At 52.6% G+C, this 16863-nt stretch overlaps 1 protein-coding gene across 10 annotated transcripts in view; it reads left to right on the top strand.

Annotated features, from left to right (window-relative positions):
- Window positions 1-3837: 3837 nt before the first annotated feature.
- Window positions 3838-16863, top strand: part of ELAVL2 (ELAV like RNA binding protein 2) — a 245677-nt gene continuing 232651 nt past the window's right edge. For 2 of the 10 annotated variants that reach the window (XM_077249301.1, XM_077249300.1), the window contains exon 1: window positions 8108-8329. The gene's annotated coding sequence lies outside the window, so the exon portion shown is untranslated. Of the gene's footprint in view, window positions 3953-4227; window positions 4827-8105; window positions 8330-16863 lie in introns of those variants that run through there. The other 8 variants (XM_077249294.1, XM_077249297.1, XM_077249293.1 and 5 more) reach the window with 8 other exon arrangements.

Raw genomic sequence — 16863 nt, 5'->3', positions numbered from 1 at the left:
GCAATAAAATTAGCATGTATAAGGTGCAAAATATAAATCCTAGCCACTGATACCTGCAGCTACGTATATAAAATGCACAGCAGCAGACAGTAATGGAGCCTTTTGATGTATGCAGTGAGATCTATATACTCACATACAGTGCCTGCATGCCTTGCACTGATGTGGATATGTGCACATAGACTCCCCTGCCTACCTAGTGCTGCAATCTATGAATTAGCCCTAAATAGAACTGTTGGTTTATCGGGATTTGTGGATTGAACACTAGTAGACCCACACTAATAAAAGTAAGAATCTGACCCTATCTCAGCAGCAGCGCTCCCTACACTAGCTGAGTCTGGAGCAGAATGTGGCGAGCAGAGCGGCACCAGGTCTCTTACAGACCTGATGACACTGTGTGGCCAGCCAATCACTGTAATACCACAACAAAGATGGCTGTGGTATTACAGTGCATGGCAGACAATCCCTCCATGTTGATTGGCGCTCTAAAAAGCGTAAAAATTAAAAGGAGGAGACCCGAGCTTCCACCTAATAATCCCGGAAATGCTCGGTGCTCGCCGAGTACACCGAGCATAGTGATACTCGGGCGAGTACCGAGTAGTGGCGAGAATGTTCGCTCATCACTAGACATTATGCAATTCTCAGGAATCTGCTCAACCCCTTCAGGTTGTAGAAAACACAGGCAGAACTGCGCTAAATCCTAGATGAACAGATACTGATTAAGGGCAACTGATCAGGCCAGGCGTTCACCTTAGACTGCTGGAAAGCAGAGTACACTGGATGTGTCTTGGAACTAAACAGACAGCCCAGAGACTCTCCCAGAGCAGAGGAGTCTGCACAGTCCGTGTGCAGAGAACTGCAAGTATCAGTGGCAGAGAAGGACAATAGCTGTCCTGCTTGACCGAGCTTGGGCCAGTCCAGCCATGTATGAGTAGCCTGGGTCTGTTCTGTTTAGTCAGTGCCTGGACAAAGCCAGGAATTTTATGTTTCTGATCTCTGTGCAACTTCATTGGCAGTATGAATGTCACCCAAGGCCTCTCCTTCTACCTTTGAAAGTGAATCCCTACAAGGTTTATTAATGATCTGAAGGTTGCCTCCAGTACTAAACAGAAGGGAGATTAGAAACCCTATCTTGTTCTAGACCTCTATGAGGACTTATTCCTCTTACGTTATTTTTTTTTCCATTGATGAGGGGGAGAACTTAATCATTTACAGGAAGGGTTCTTCCTCCAGATAGCCTTGTATAGAGAAGACTGACATAACCTCTCTTTTGGCCAATGGAACAAGGGATTCTCAATCAGACTCCCAGGCTGTTACTGGCCCCACTTCAACTGCGAAGTGGCTGCAATCTTACAATGGCAGGCCCATCAGTTTAGAATAGCTATTAAACCTCCGAATTTGGTAACCTTGCCTTGCACAGTGAACATTCACTGAACTCTGTTTTATCAGACATTAACTAGTTATGCAGCCAATACTTTTACTACGAGGCACTATGAGATACTATAAGGCACAGAGGTGCCATGAGACACAGACTAAGGCCACACTTGCAAGACACGAGACCAGACTCAAACTTACATTTATGTGGGTAGCCCATCTCAACTGAGGATAAACCTTCACTTTGAGTGGTACATCTCAATTCTCTAGCCCCATCCGAAGGAGCCAATTAATGAGGCACAGCTGGAGGGCAATCTTCACGGAGATAATGGGCTGTGTTAACAGCATGTGCCCTCTTACGGAGCTGGAGTAGTTAGACTGCTACTGGTCTGGCAGACAACAGTGAAAACATCTGAGTGCTAATCAACCACATGCTCGGCATATGTTAACTCTGAAGCCCAATCATTATTTAGTCACTAATAACAAGAAAAGGGCCCATTATCAACGTGAACATTCACAAAGATCAATCACCACCAGCTGTTCCTCTCTGAAGGTTGTGGACTAACAACCCACTCTGCTCCACTGTCTGACCTTACTGTTGCTTCTTCTGTCACTCTTGCGACTGCTTCTTCCATTACACTTAGGAAGAAGAGCTGGAGCACAAGCGCTCTATCTGTGGTAAGGCCTCTTTCACATTTCTGTCAGTACGGGGCCGTCGCAAACCGTCGGCCCGACATATGTTGTGCACAATGTGGGCAGCGGATGCAGTTTTACGACGCATCCGCTGCCCATTATGAAGTCCGGGGAGGGGGGGCGGAGTTCCGGCCGCGCATGCGTGGTCGGAAATGGCGGATCCGATGGACGAAAAAGCGTTCCCTTTAACGTTTTTTCATCATGACGGACCTCAAAAACACGACGCATCCGTTGCACGACAGAAGCGACGTGTGGCCATCCATCGTAATCCGTCGTCAATAAAAGTCAATGGCAAAAAAATCATCCTGCGGGCACATTTGCAGGATCCGTTTTTTTTTACCTAAACGACGGATTGCGAAGGATGGCAAAAAATGGAAGTGTGAAAGAGGCCTAAGACCTGTTGGTTGCATATCTCACACTAGTAAAAATTTTAAATAATCCCTAGAGTCAGATTCTCATGCAGATGAGTATCTGGCCCATAGTCCTGAACTATCCTTACATATAAGGAACACATGGATTTATCTGGAATTTATCTGGAATAAGACATCAGATGGCATATTTCTAGGTATCACTTTATTCAGCTTCCTATGACCTACATGCTCATAGAGCTAGCTTTTGGAGGGACGATGCTACTGACAGATTCCCTTTAAATTGTGCAGTGGTTGGTACTGGAGCTGAAGAACGGCAAATATCCTACCCTTAGCTCATAAAAAATAGCTTTCTAAAGAGCTTTTCATCTGCCAAGCAACACAAAATTTTTGTTTCTGGAAACTTCTGATGCCCTCTGGTACTCTGAGCAAAGAAGGATCAGGCAGAATGGATTTTAACCTTCCCTACTATTTCTTTCCATGGGATACAAAATGCAGAAGAAGCAGTCTGGCAGCAGTTCATTTCTACCTACCTACTAAAATAAAAGGTCATACCTAGATGATCCAGGGGTGTTTATGGGCAAGACTGACATTCCCAACAATTGTGCCCTTTCCTGGAAGGAGAGGAATAGTCTGCGTTCGTGTACAGCTCCCAGACCTTACAGGAGACATGCTGGGCAGCATCATACAGCAGTGAGCTTAGGAAACTCTCCATGGTGCTGAAAGCTCGCTGCACAGCTAGCTTCAGGGTAACATGTCCAGGATGGACACTATGTGATACAGGAAACAGGCTATAGACATACCGGAGTTGTAGTTATTGTAGGGGAACCCATAGGATGTCCCACACATGTGCCAGGGTCAGGAATGTGTCCCCCTTACGTGCACTACCATTAGCTGCTGTGCACATTAAGGCTAGGTTCACATTGCGTTTGGGCGATCCGTTTAACGGATCTGTTACTTAGCGGCACTAACGCAGTGTAACGGATCCGCTAAGGTGCCCATAGACTTCCATTATCGTAACGTATGTGTTAGCGATGATGCGTTACTTTGTGATGCACCCTTGAACGCAGTCTACTGTTTTCGGGTACGTTAGGTCTAACGCACAGCGAATGGACGTGTCCGCTGTGCATAGACCTCCATTACTAATGCATGCCAATGCAATGCTACCATGCGTTAGAGCGATTGTAGTAAAAAAGAGATTTTGTGCATCAGCGTTAGCGCATCCGTTTGACGGCTGGCACTAACGCGATGTGAACCGAGCCTAACCCCAGCGGCATGCGCAGTGGGACTGTGTGCAGCAATGGGATGGACGTGTGTTCCTACAGACACTGGGCAAGGACTCTTTGTGATGGCACTGATAAGCTGGAGGGCAGGCTGAGAGCCCTCATCAGCTCTTCTATGTGCTCTACAGGACATATGATGGAGTGAAACCAGGGAGTCTGGGCTGGAACCTGCTCGTTCCTCATTTGGGCTGAAGGCCATTTCCCCCTGCAGCATCATTGCGAGCAGCAGGACCTCAGGTAGATGCTAGGCAGCCTGAGAACTGCGCCCCTTCTACAAAGCTGCCCTGAAAGTGATGGTGGCATGGTGCGAGCTTCTCCACCGCCTGCGCAGCGCACATCACACATGCGGCAATCACACATGGCGGCACATCACACATGGCGGCACATCACACATGCGGCACATCACACATGCGGCACATCACACATGCGGCACATCACACATGCGGCACATCACACATGCGGCAATCACACATGCGGCAATCACACATGGCGGCACATCATACGTGACGGCACATCACACATGACGGCACATCACACATGACGGCGATGTGGGCTCGTCCGGCCCTGCAGGAGGAGCAGCTCGCCGTGACCTTGCCAAGTCCTTGGCTCCTGGAAGAAGACAGCAGCGTGCCCCTCTCTGGGTAATTAGCAGGCGCTGGCCGCCCCCCGCTGCTCATCCTGGGTGTGGGCTCCGTGGTGGGCGTGCGCACTGCTCGCCAACAGGAGCCGGGCTGGAGGCTGAGGAGAGCGCAGAGCGCCAGGACCTGGGCAGGTGTAGTCGGTGCGCTGCTGAGCCGCGGGCATCTTCTCACTGCTCCACCTAGTCCTCAGTGTCCATCCCCGACCCCCACTGCTCTCCCCCTCCCCGGACCCTGCAGCAGAAGCCCAGGGAAGAATTCCAGTAAGAGCCGGCACACGGAGTGACGCCTGCTCCCCAGCCCTCCCTTTGTTTGCGCCCTAGTTTACAGTCAGCAGTGAGGACTGCGCTCTAGCATCACTTTCCTGTGCTCCAGCCTTTTGTATGGTCTGATGTAAAGTAGCCTCAGCACCGCAGCCAGCGATACTCCGCGCAGCCAAGCCACAGCGCAGCCATCCGGGCACACGGCGACAGGTAAGTGGCCGCCAGCGGGGGTCGGCGTGTGGGGGCAGCGGGACACCGGCATTCGGCATTGTAGGCACCACACGGGTAGCATTGGGAACTGGACTCTACTCGCCAATCGGCGTATTCTACAGGCAGATTCATTGTATTTACTGCTGTCATTGTGGAGAGCACCCTGCCTATACAGAGCACCCTGCCTATACAGAGCACCCTGCCTATACAGAGCACCCTGCCTATACAGAGCACCCTGCCTATACAGAGCACCCTGCCTATACAAAGCACCTTGCAAATAGAGTGCACCCTGCCTATACAGAGCACCCTGCAAATAGAGTGCACCCTGCCTATACAGAGCACCCTGCAAATAGAGTGCACCCTGCCTATTCAAAGCACCTTGCAAAGAGTGCACCCTGCCTATACAGAGCACCCTGCCTATACAGAGCACCCTGCCTATACAAAGCACCTTGCAAAGAGTGCACCCTGCCTATACAGAGCGCCCTGCCTATACAGAGCACCCTGCCTATACAAAGCACCTTGCAAATAAGAGTGCACCCTGCCTATACAGAGCACCCTGCCCATATAGAGCACCCTGCCTACACAGAGCACCCTGCAAATAGAGTGCACCCTGCCTATACAGAGCACCCTGCAAATAGCGTGCACCCTGCCTATACAGAGCACCCTGCAAATAGAGAGCACCCTGCCATTACAGAGCACCCTGAAAATAGAGTGCACCCTGCCTATACAGAGCACCCTGAAAATAGAGTGCACCCTGCCCATATAGAGCACCCTGCCTATACAGAGCACCTTGCCTATACAGAGCACCCTGAAAATAGAGTGCACCCTGCCTATACAGAGCACCCTGCCCATCTAGAGCACCCTGCCTATACAGAGCACCCTGAAAATAGAGTGCACCCTGCCTATACAGAGCACCCTGCCCATATAGAGCACCTTGCCTATACAAAGCACCCTGAAAAGAGTGCACCCTGCCTATACAGAGCACCCTGCCTATACAGAGCACCCTGAAAATAGAGTGCAGCCTGCCTATACAGAGCATCCTGCAAAGAGTGCACCCTGCTTATACAGAGCACCCTCCAAATACAGTGCACCCTGCCTATACAAAGCTCCCTTAAAAATTAATGCACCCTGCCTGTACAGAGCTCCCTCCAAATACAGTGCACCCTGCCTATACAGAGCCTATACAGAGCACCCTGCACATAGTTTCAGGTAGTACTACAATGCTTACTCAAAACATTCGCATCAAAAGCACTGTTCATTCCATCTCCTGTAATGTCAGGCAGCAGTAAATCCCCGCAGCCTGCTCATCTGCCCCTACTACTTAGGAGAAGTCTGTATAGAGCAGACATGTCTCCTCAGGGAGCGAGCTAGGCTCTGCTTTACTGCACTTCCAGAAATCCTGTGCAGCTTCCAAGATCCTGATCACAACTTGGCTTTCACACTTTGCCTGCACTTCCACCCCCCCCCCAAATATCTGAACATTTATGTACTGCAGGAAATATTTTTATGATCAAAATCTCCAGTTTTTATATCCAGGCTCATGGTTTATGAAATAGAATGGTAATTAATTTAGGATAGGGCGGCAGGGCTACCCATCTATCTATGGCAGGGCTACCCGTCTCCGGCAGGGCTACACATCTGCGGCAGGGCTACCTGTCTGCAGCAGGGCTACCCATCTATCTATAGCCAGGCTAACCGTCTGCAGCAGGGCTACCCGTCTATCTACGGCAGGGCTATCCGTCTGCAGCAGGGCTACCCATCTCCGGCAGGGCTACCCGTCTATCTATAGCCAGGCTAACCGTCTGCAGCAGGGCTACCCACCCATCCATCTATGGCAGGGCTACCCTGTCTATCTACGGCAGGGCTATCCGTCTGCAGCAGGGCTACCCGTCTGCGGCAGGGCTATGCGTCTATCTGCAGCGGGGCTATCCGTCTGCAGCAGGGCTACCCGTCTATCTGCAGTGGGGCTACCCGTCTGCAGCAGGGCTACCCATCTATCTCCGGCAAGGCTACCTGTTTGCAGCAGGGCTACCCGTCTATCTATGGCAGGGCTACCCATCTGCAGCAGGGCTACCCGTCTATCTATGGCAGGGCTACCCGTCTGCAGCAGGGCTACCCGTCTATCTATGGCAGGGCTACCAGTCTGCAGCAGGGCTATGCGTCTATCTGCAGCGGGGCTATCCGTCTGCAGCAGGGCTACCCATCTATCTCCGGCAAGGCTACCTGTCTGCAGCAGGGCTACCCGTCTATCTATGGCAGGGCTACCCGTCTGCAGCAGGGCTACCCGTCTATCTATGGCAGGGCTACCCGTCTGCAGCAGGGCTACCCGTCTATCTATGGCAGGGCTACCCGTCTGCAGCAGGGCTACCCGTCTATCTATGGCAGGGCTACCCGTCTGCAGCAGGGCTACCCGTCTATCTATGGCAGGGCTACCCGTCTGCAGCAGGGCTACCCATCTATCTCCGGCAAGGCTACCTGTCTGCAGCAGGGCTACCCGTCTATCTCCGGCAAGGCTACCTGTCTGCAGCAGGGCTACCCGTCTATCTATGGCAGGGCTACCCGTCTATCTACGGCAGGGCTACATGTCGCTGTTGTCGTGTGACGGTGCGCATGCCCGCTAAATCCTTGCTCTACCACTTTGTGTTTAGAGTCAGGTAGAAGTTGTGTACTACTTGCTTGTGAGCAGTTGGATATCTTAGAGTTGCAAATTGGCTGTAAAATAAATATATAAGTATCATTAGTTCCAATGCTATAGAGAAAAAGGCTAATTATAGCCCACATTTTTTTTAGAGCGCTGCCTTCTTGTTTTGTGTGTGATATATATATATAATTAAAGGCAACCCTCCAAAAAACAAATGCAGAAGTGGGCTTTAATTAGCCTTTTCTTTTTCTACAGCCTTACACTGTTTGGGGGGCTTTGCACCCACGTTCTCGCCTTTTTTTTTCTTCCAGCCAACTCGCACCTCCAAGCTAGTGGCAGAGATGTCGCACCTATGTGCTGCATGCGTCTAGTCCTAGGCGGAAACCCCAGAAAGCTGTGAGCCGAGGGTCGGCGGCCCATACAATGGGCAATGAAGTGTGCACCTGACAGAACGCCAGGCGGTCAGTGGCCGGGATGTGAGCTTATCCCTGACCGAGCACACATAAAGCCGAGCGCCACCTGCAGTAACACGGACCCCACAAGCAGGTGGCTGGCAGCGCCGGCTCTGCGCTCAATCACGGCCACCTGCGCGCCCGCACGTCCTTCCAGCCTCTGCTCTGCCAGGGTTAATGTTCCCCTCACTCCGCCTCTGTGACGTCACAGCTGGAAACTATATCTTGCCCTCGCGGGCGGCGACCGCTCGCTAACAATTAGTGGTGCAGCGCGCGGGTTCCCGGGTTCTGGCCAGCGCCGGTTATCTGGCGACCTGGGCTGCGGTGGAGGAAGCTGGTTTCTGGTCTGGTGTGCGCTCGCAACACGCCCCGGATGCTGAACCGACAAGGTCTCCCTAAACAGCTAACATGTGAGTGTGCAAGAAATGGCGGGAACCGTGCAGTAATTATATAACCTGGCGGCCGCAGCGGGAGTTTTCCCCTCAGCGCTTTTATTTGCGTCACTAGAATGGCGGGATTGTCGCTACCTCACATACGCTCTAGCCCTGCCTTAGGCACACCTGGAGGGTGCACGCTGCCCTGCCTTAGCCACACCTGGAGGGTGCACGCTGCCCTGCCTTAGGCACACCTGGAGGGTGCACGCTGCCCTGCCTTAGGCACACCTGGAGGGTGCACGCTGCCCTGCCTTAGGCACACCTGGAGGGTGCACGCTGCCCTGCCTTAGGCACACCTGGAGGGTGCACGCTGCCCTGCCTTAGGCACACCTGGAGGGTGCACGCTGCCCTGCCTTAGGCACACCTGGAGGGTGCACGCTGCCCTGCCTTAGGCACACCTGGAGGGTGCACGCTGCCCTGCCTTAGGCACACCTGGAGGGTGCACGCTGCCCTGCCTTAGGCACACCTGGAGGGTGCACGCTGCCCTGCCTTAGGCACACCTGGAGGGTGCACGCTGCCCTGCCTTAGGCACACCTGGAGGGTGCACGCTGCCCTGCCTTAGGCACACCTGGAGGGTGCAGGCTGCCCTGCCTTAGGCACACCTGGAGCGCAATAGAAGACAATATCATTGGCAAGCATAGTTTAAAAATGTAATCACCATAAGAAAAAAGTAAATATAATTCCACATCTTCTCCTATGGACTATAATAGGCACACCTGGAGCGTGCACGCTGCCCTGCTAGTCACCAGGGCTGAGGAAGGAGACCCCAAAGTAATGGGTGGTCCCATGTGCTACCTGCCCAGAGGGAAGAGGTATCGTGAAATGCGCGTGACTGGTTGGTGCACAAAGTATCTTTCAAATCTGTAGCTTTGATAGATAGATATATATATATATATATATATATATATATATATATATATATATATATATATATATATATATATATATATATATATATATATATATAATATATAATTTTTTTTTATTATTATTTTTTTTATTTTTTTCACCCCTAAATTCCTGTTTATGCAGCTAATGTGGGTCCATAGTGGAGCCTTCTCATGTGGCACCACTAACAATGCCATCCTTAAGACTTTGTGGGCATTTTTCTTTTTTGGTACGTCATCTTAAAGATTGCATTAAATTATAGCATTTATAAGTCTGCATATTTTTTCCCTCAAGAAGTTTGAGTGGAAACTATACAAAATTCTTTTAAAAAACGCTTGACTGTCTTCCAATAAATTTCCATGTTCAAATCCACTTTCCTGTTCCTAAAGAGTTTTTGGATTTTTTTTTTCTGCTGTTGAGGTTTAAAAAACTCCTGGGGGGTAGATCACTTGTTGAAAATGGATCCACAAAGATCCACTACTCATTGTCCAATCAAAACATAAGTGTTCAAAACAGCAGCAGGAAAAATAAGACTCCTCCAAAACGATATTTTCTCAAGTGCTTTTGGCTTGAAAACTTGAGGGTTTTTAAACTGAAAACTGTGAATATAGCACTTAGTGACATTAAAGCACCACTCCAGCTGGTTTATTTTTTTATTCAGTGCTGGAGTGGCGCTTTAAATGTAAACCCCTGTTATGCTCACCTTCTGGCCGCATTACCTTTTATCTCTGCTGCTTTCCTTCGGCGCGGCGCCATCTTGTGACAGTAGTTTCTAATTGGCCATAAGTTGTCACAAGCTCTGGATACAAGCCAATGAGAGCCAGAACGGGGCCACAACAAGGCTCCCATAGACACTGCAGGGCGCCAGCAGGTCACTTTTTGCTGGAGATGGACTGGAGCAATGCTGGAAAAGAATGAAGAATGACAGGTGAGTATGATACTGGACAGGGGACTTGCATTTAAAGCACCACTCCAATGGTGCAATAAAAAAACCCTACTGGAGTGGTGCTTTAAGCTGTGATTAAAGGGGTTGCCAGGTTTATCACAAGTCTGCAGTCACTTTGTGAATCCCCACAGTGCACAATGAGGATTCTCTAGTGGCAGATGTGAGACCCCAAGTATGCGATATGCCTACTGCTGGCCACATTCAGACTAGACATGTGTTCTCGCGCTTAATACCAGTGAAATAGACAAGTCGGAATGTTGCCCTAATATTGTGTAATGTCACATGACTGCCCAGTCTCTGCTCTGACACTGGAGAATCCTCACAGTGCGTGCTGTGAGGATTCAAAGGTCTGCAGGCACATAACAAAACAGACAACCCCTTAAGGACCAGGGGTATTTCCATTTTTGCGGTTCCATTTTTTTGCTCCCCTTCTTCCCAGAAACATAACTTTTGTTTACGTCAATATGGTCATGTAAGGGCTTGTTTTTTGCAGGACAAGTTGTACTTTTGAATGGCACCATTGATTTTATCATATTGTGTACTGGAAAATAGGAAAACTATCCCAAATGGGGCGAAATTGCAAAAAATGTGCTATGTCCCAATTGTTTTTTGGATTTTTTTCACCACGTTCACTAAATGCTAAAACTGACCTGCCAATGTGATTCTCCAGGTCATTGAGTTCAGACACCAAACATGTCTAGGTTCTTTAACCCCTTCCCGACCTTTGACTTCACATAGGCATCATGAAAGTCGGTGCCAATCCGACCTGTGACGCCTATGTGGCGTCATGGAATGATCGCGTCCCTGCAGATCGAGTGAAAGGGTTAACTCCAATTTCACCCGATCTGCAGGGGCAGGGGGAGTGGTACTTCAGCCCAGGGGGGGTGGCTTCACCCCCCCCCCCCCCCCCCGTGGCCACGATCGCTCTGATTGGCTGTTGAAAGTGAAACAGCCAATCAGAGCGATTTGTAATATTTCACTATGAAAACTGGTGAAATATTACAATCCAGCCATGGCCGATGCTGTAATATCATCGGCCATGGCTGGAAACACTGGTCTGCACCCCCCCACCGCCACCGATCTCCTCCCCAGTCCTCCGCTCCCCTCCGTCGTCCTGTCCGCTCCCCCCGTGCTCCGATCCCACCCCCCCGTGCTCCGATCCCACCCCCCCGTGCTCCGATCCCACCCCCCCGTGCTCCGATCCCACCCCCCGTGCTCCGATCCCACCCCCCCGTGCTCCGATCCCACCCCCCCGTGCTCCGATCCCACCCCCCCGTGCTCCGATCCCACCCCCCCGTGCTCCGATCCCACCCCCCCGTGCTCCGATCCCACCCCCCCGTGCTCCGATCCCACCCCCCCGTGCTCCGATCCCACCCCCCCGTGCTCCGATCCCACCCCCCCGTGCTCCGATCCCACCCCCCGTGCTCCGATCCCACCCCCCGTGCTCCGATCCCACCCCCCCGTGCTCCGATCCCACCCCCCCGTGCTCCGATCCCACCCCCCCGTGCTCCGATCCCACCCCCCCGTGCTCCGATCCCACCCCCCCGTGCTCCGATCCCACCCCCCCGTGCTCCGATCCCACCCCCCCGTGCTCCGATCCCACCCCCCCGTGCTCCGATCCCACCCCCCGTGCTCCGATCCCACCCCCCCGTGCTCCGATCCCACCCCCCCGTGCTCCGATCCCACCCCCCCGTGCTCCGATCCCACCCCCCCGTGCTCCGATCCCACCCCCCCGTGCTCCGATCCCACCCCCCCGTGCTCCGATCCCACCCCCCCGCTCCGATCCCACCCCCCCGCTCCGATCCCACCCCCCGTGCTCCGATCCCACCCCCCGTGCTCCGATCCCACCCCCCCGTGCTCCGATCCCACCCCCCCGTGCTCCGATCCCACCCCCCCGTGCTCCGATCCCACCCCCCCGTGCTCCGATCCCACCCCCCCGTGCTCCGATCCCACCCCCCCGTGCTCCGATCCCACCCCCCCGTGCTCCGATCCCACCCCCCCGTGCTCCGATCCCACCCCCCCGTGCTCCGATCCCACCCCCCCGTGCTCCGATCCCACCCCCCCGTGCTCCGATCCCACCCCCCCGTGCTCCGATCCCACCCCCCCGTGCTCCGATCCCACCCCCCCGTGCTCCGATCCCACCCCCCCGTGCTCCGATCCCACCCCCCCGTGCTCCGATCCCACCCCCCCGTGCTCCGATCCCACCCCCCCGTGCTCCGATCCCACCCCCCCGTGCTCCGATCCCACCCCCCCGTGCTCCGATCCCACCCCCCCGTGCTCCGATCCCACCCCCCCGTGCTCCGATCCCACCCCCCCGTGCTCCGATCCCACCCCCCCGTGCTCCGATCCCACCCCCCCGTGCTCCGATCCCACCCCCCCGTGCTCCGATCCCACCCCCCCGTGCTCCGATCCCACCCCCCCGTGCTCCGATCCCACCCCCCCGTGCTCCGATCCCACCCCCCCGTGCTCCGATCCCACCCCCCCGTGCTCCGATCCCACCCCCCCGTGCTCCGATCCCACCCCCCCGTGCTCCGATCCCACCCCCCCGTGCTCCGATCCCACCCCCCCGTGCTCCGATCCCACCCCCCCGTGCTCCGATCCCACCCCCCCGTGCTCCGATCCCACCCCCCCGTGCTCCGATCCCACCCCCCCGTGCTCCGATCCCACCCCCCCGTGCTCCGATCCCACCCCCCCGTGCTCCGATCCCACCCCCCCGTGCTCCGATCCCACCCCCCCGTGCTCCGATCCCACCCCCCCGTGCTCCGATCCCACCCCCCCGTGCTCCGATCCCACCCCCCCGTGCTCCGATCCCACCCCCCCGTGCTCCGATCCCACCCCCCCGTGCTCCGATCCCACCCCCCCGTGCTCCGATCCCACCCCCCCGTGCTCCGATCCCACCCCCCCGTGCTCCGATCCCACCCCCCGTGCTCCGATCCCACCCCCCGTGCTCCGATCCCACCCCCCCGTGCTCCGATCCCACCCCCCCGTGCTCCGATCCCACCCCCCCGTGCTCCGATCCCACCCCCCCGTGCTCCGATCCCACCCCCCCGTGCTCCGATCCCACCCCCCCGTGCTCCGATCCCACCCCCCCGTGCTCCGATCCCACCCCCCCGTGCTCCGATCCCACCCCCCCGTGCTCCGATCCCACCCCCCCGTGCTCCGATCCCACCCCCCCGTGCTCCGATCCCACCCCCCCGTGCTCCGATCCCACCCCCCCGTGCTCCGATCCCACCCCCCCGTGCTCCGATCCCACCCCCCCGTGCTCCGATCCCACCCCCCCGTGCTCCGATCCCACCCCCCCGTGCTCCGATCCCACCCCCCCGTGCTCCGATCCCACCCCCCCGTGCTCCGATCCCACCCCCCCGTGCTCCGATCCCACCCCCCCGTGCTCCGATCCCACCCCCCCGTGCTCCGATCCCACCCCCCCGTGCTCCGATCCCACCCCCCCGTGCTCCGATCCCACCCCCCCCGTGCTCCGATCCCACCCCCCCGTGCTCCGATCCCACCCCCCCGTGCTCCGATCCCACCCCCCCGTGCTCCGATCCCACCCCCCCGTGCTCCGATCCCACCCCCCCCCGTGCTCCGATCCCACCCCCCCCCGTGCTCCGATCCCACCCCCCCCCGTGCTCCGATCACCCCCCCCTCATACTTACCGAGCCTCCCGGTGTCCGTCCGTCTCCTCCACGGGCGCCGCCATCTTCCAAAATGGCGGGCGCATGCGCAGTGCGCCCGCCGAATCTGCCGGCCGGCAGATTCGTTCCAGCTACATTTTGATCATTGTGATAAAACCTATCACAGATATCAAAATAAAAAAAATAGTAAATGGAACCCCCCCTCATCACCCCCATAGGGGTGGACAATAATAAAATAAAGAAAATATTTTTTTTTTTCCGGTAGGGGTAGGGTTAGAACTAGGGTTAGAACTAGGGTTAGAACTAGGGTTAGAACTAGGGTTAGAACTAGGGTTAGAACTAGGGTTAGCGTTAGAATTAGGCTATGTGCACACGGTGCGGATTTGGCTGCGGATCCGCAGCGGATTGGCCGCTGCGGATTCGTAGCAGTGTTCCATCAGGTTTACAGTACCATGTAAACCTATGGAAAACCAAATCCGCTGTGCCCATGGTGCGGAAAATACAGCGCGGAAATGCTGCGTTGTATTTTCCGCAGCATGTCAATTCTTTGTGCGGATTTCGCAGCGTTTTACACCTGTTCCTCAATAGGAATCCGCAGGTGAAATCCGCATAAAAAACACTGGAAATCCGCGGTAAATCCGCAGGTACTGTGCCTTTTACCTGCAGATTTTTCAAAAATGGTGTGGAAAAATCTCACGAATCCGCAACGTGGGCACATAGCCTTAGGGTTGGAATTAGGGCTACGGTTGGAAATAGGGTTAAGAATAGGCTTGTGGTTAGGGTTATGGTTAGGGTTAGGGGTGTGTTGCGGTTAAAGTTGTGGTTAGGGTTGGGGTTAGGGTTGGAATTAGGGTTAGGGTTGTGGTTAGGGGTGTGTTGGGGTTAGGGTTGTGATTAGGGTTATGGCTAGAGTTGGGATTAGGGTTTGGGGTGTGTTGGGGTTAGTGTTGGAGTTAGAATTGAGGGGTTTCCACTGTTTTGGCACATCAGGGGTCTCCAAACGCAACATCGCGCCACCATTGATTCCAGCCAATCTTGCGTTCAAAAAGTCAAATGGTGCTCCCTCCCTTCCGAGCCCTGACGTGCACCCCAAACAGTAGTTTACCCCCACATATGGGGTATCAGTGTACTCAGGATAAACTGGGCAACAACTGTTGGGGTCCAATTTCTCCTGTTACCCTTGTGAAAATAAAAATTGCTTGCTAAAACATAATTTTTGAGGAAAGAAAAATTATTTTTTATTTTCACGGCTCTGCGTTATAAACTTCTGTGAAGCACCTGGGGGATTAAAGTGCTCACTATGCATCTAGATAAGTTCCTTGGGGGGTCTAGTTTCCAAAATGGGGTCACTTGTAGGGGAGCTCCAATGTTTAGGCACACAGGGGCTCTCCAAACGCGACATGGTGTCCGCTAACGATTGGAGCTAATTTTCCATTCAAAAAGTCAAATGGCGCGCCTTCCCTTCCGAGCCTTGCCGTGCACCCAAACAGTGGTTTACCCCCACATATGAGGTATCGGTGTACTCAGGAGAAATTGCCCAACAAACTTTTGGATCCATTTTATCCTGTTGCCCATGTGAGAATGAAAAAATTGAGGCTAAAATAATTTTTGTGTGAAAAAAAGTACTTTTTCATTTTTACGGATCAATTTGTGAAGCACCTGGGGGTTTAAAGTGCTCACTATGCTTCTAGATAAGTTCCCTGGGGGGTCTAGTTTCCAAAATGGGGTCACTTGTGGGGGAGCTCCAATGTTTAGGCACACGGGGGCTCTCCAAACGCGACATGGTGTCCGTTAAAGATTGGAGCCAATTTTTCATTCAAAGTCAAATGGCGCTCCTTCTCTTCCGAGCCCTGCTGTGCGCCCAAACAGTGGTTTACCCCCACATATGAGGTATCAGCGTACTCAGGACAAATTGGACAACAACGTTCTTGGTCCAGTTTCTCCTTTTACCCTTGGGAAAATAAAAAAAATTGTTGCTAAAAGATCATTTTTGTGACTAAAAAGTTAAATGTTCATTTTTTCCTTCCATGTTGCTTCTGCTGCTGTGAAACACGTGAAGGGTTAATAAACTTCTTGAATGTGGTTTTGAGCACCTTGATGGGTGCAGTTTTTAGAATGGTGTCACTTTTGGGTATTTTCTGCCATATAGAACCCTCAAACTGACTTCAAATGTGAGGTGGTCCCTAAAAAAATGGTTTTGTAAATTTTGTTGTAAAAATGAGAAATCACTGGTCAAATTTTAACCCTTATAACTTCCTAGCAAAAAAAATAAATTATTTCCAAAATTGTGCTGATGTAAAGTAGACATGTGGGAAATGTTATTTATTAACTATTTTGTGTCACATAACTCTCTGATTTAACAGAATAAAAATTAATAATGTGAAAATTGCGAAATTTTCAAAATTTTCGCCAAATTTCCGTTTTTTTCACAAATAAACTCAGAAATTATCAACCTAAATTTACCACTAACATGAAGCCCAATATGTCACGAAAAAGTAATCTCAGAACCGCTAGGATCCGTTGAAACGTTCCTAGTTATTACTTCATAAAGGGACACTGGTCAGAATTGCAAAAAATGGCCAGGTCATTAAGGTCAAAATAGGCTGGGTCATGAAGGGGTTAAGCGGTTAAAAAAAATCCAGTTTTTTTTTCATGTTTACAAAATGTTGCCATTTTCCGATACCCGTAGCGTCTTCTTTTTTCGGGATCGGGGGCTGGGTGAGGGCTTATTTTTTGTGCGCTGTTCTGATGTTTTTATTGATACTATTTTGGTGTGTATATGATTTTTTTTGATCACCCGTTATTGCATTTTATTGCAATATTGCAGCGACCAAAAAGGTATTTCTGGCGTTTTGATTTTTTTTTTTTTCTTCTCACTATGCAGTTTACTGATTGGATTAATTCTTTTTATATATTGATAGATCGGGCGATTCTGAACTCAGCAATACCAAATATTTGTATATTTGATTTCTATTTTTTGTATTTTGAATGAGGCGTAGGGGAGTGATTTGAACTTTTATTTTATTTTTTTATATTTTTAAAAC

The sequence above is a fragment of the Ranitomeya variabilis genome, chromosome 1, assembly GCF_051348905.1.
Source record: "Ranitomeya variabilis isolate aRanVar5 chromosome 1, aRanVar5.hap1, whole genome shotgun sequence".
In the NCBI taxonomy this organism is placed as follows: domain Eukaryota; kingdom Metazoa; phylum Chordata; class Amphibia; order Anura; family Dendrobatidae; genus Ranitomeya; species Ranitomeya variabilis.
This window is presented reverse-complemented; position numbering and strand designations above follow the sequence as displayed.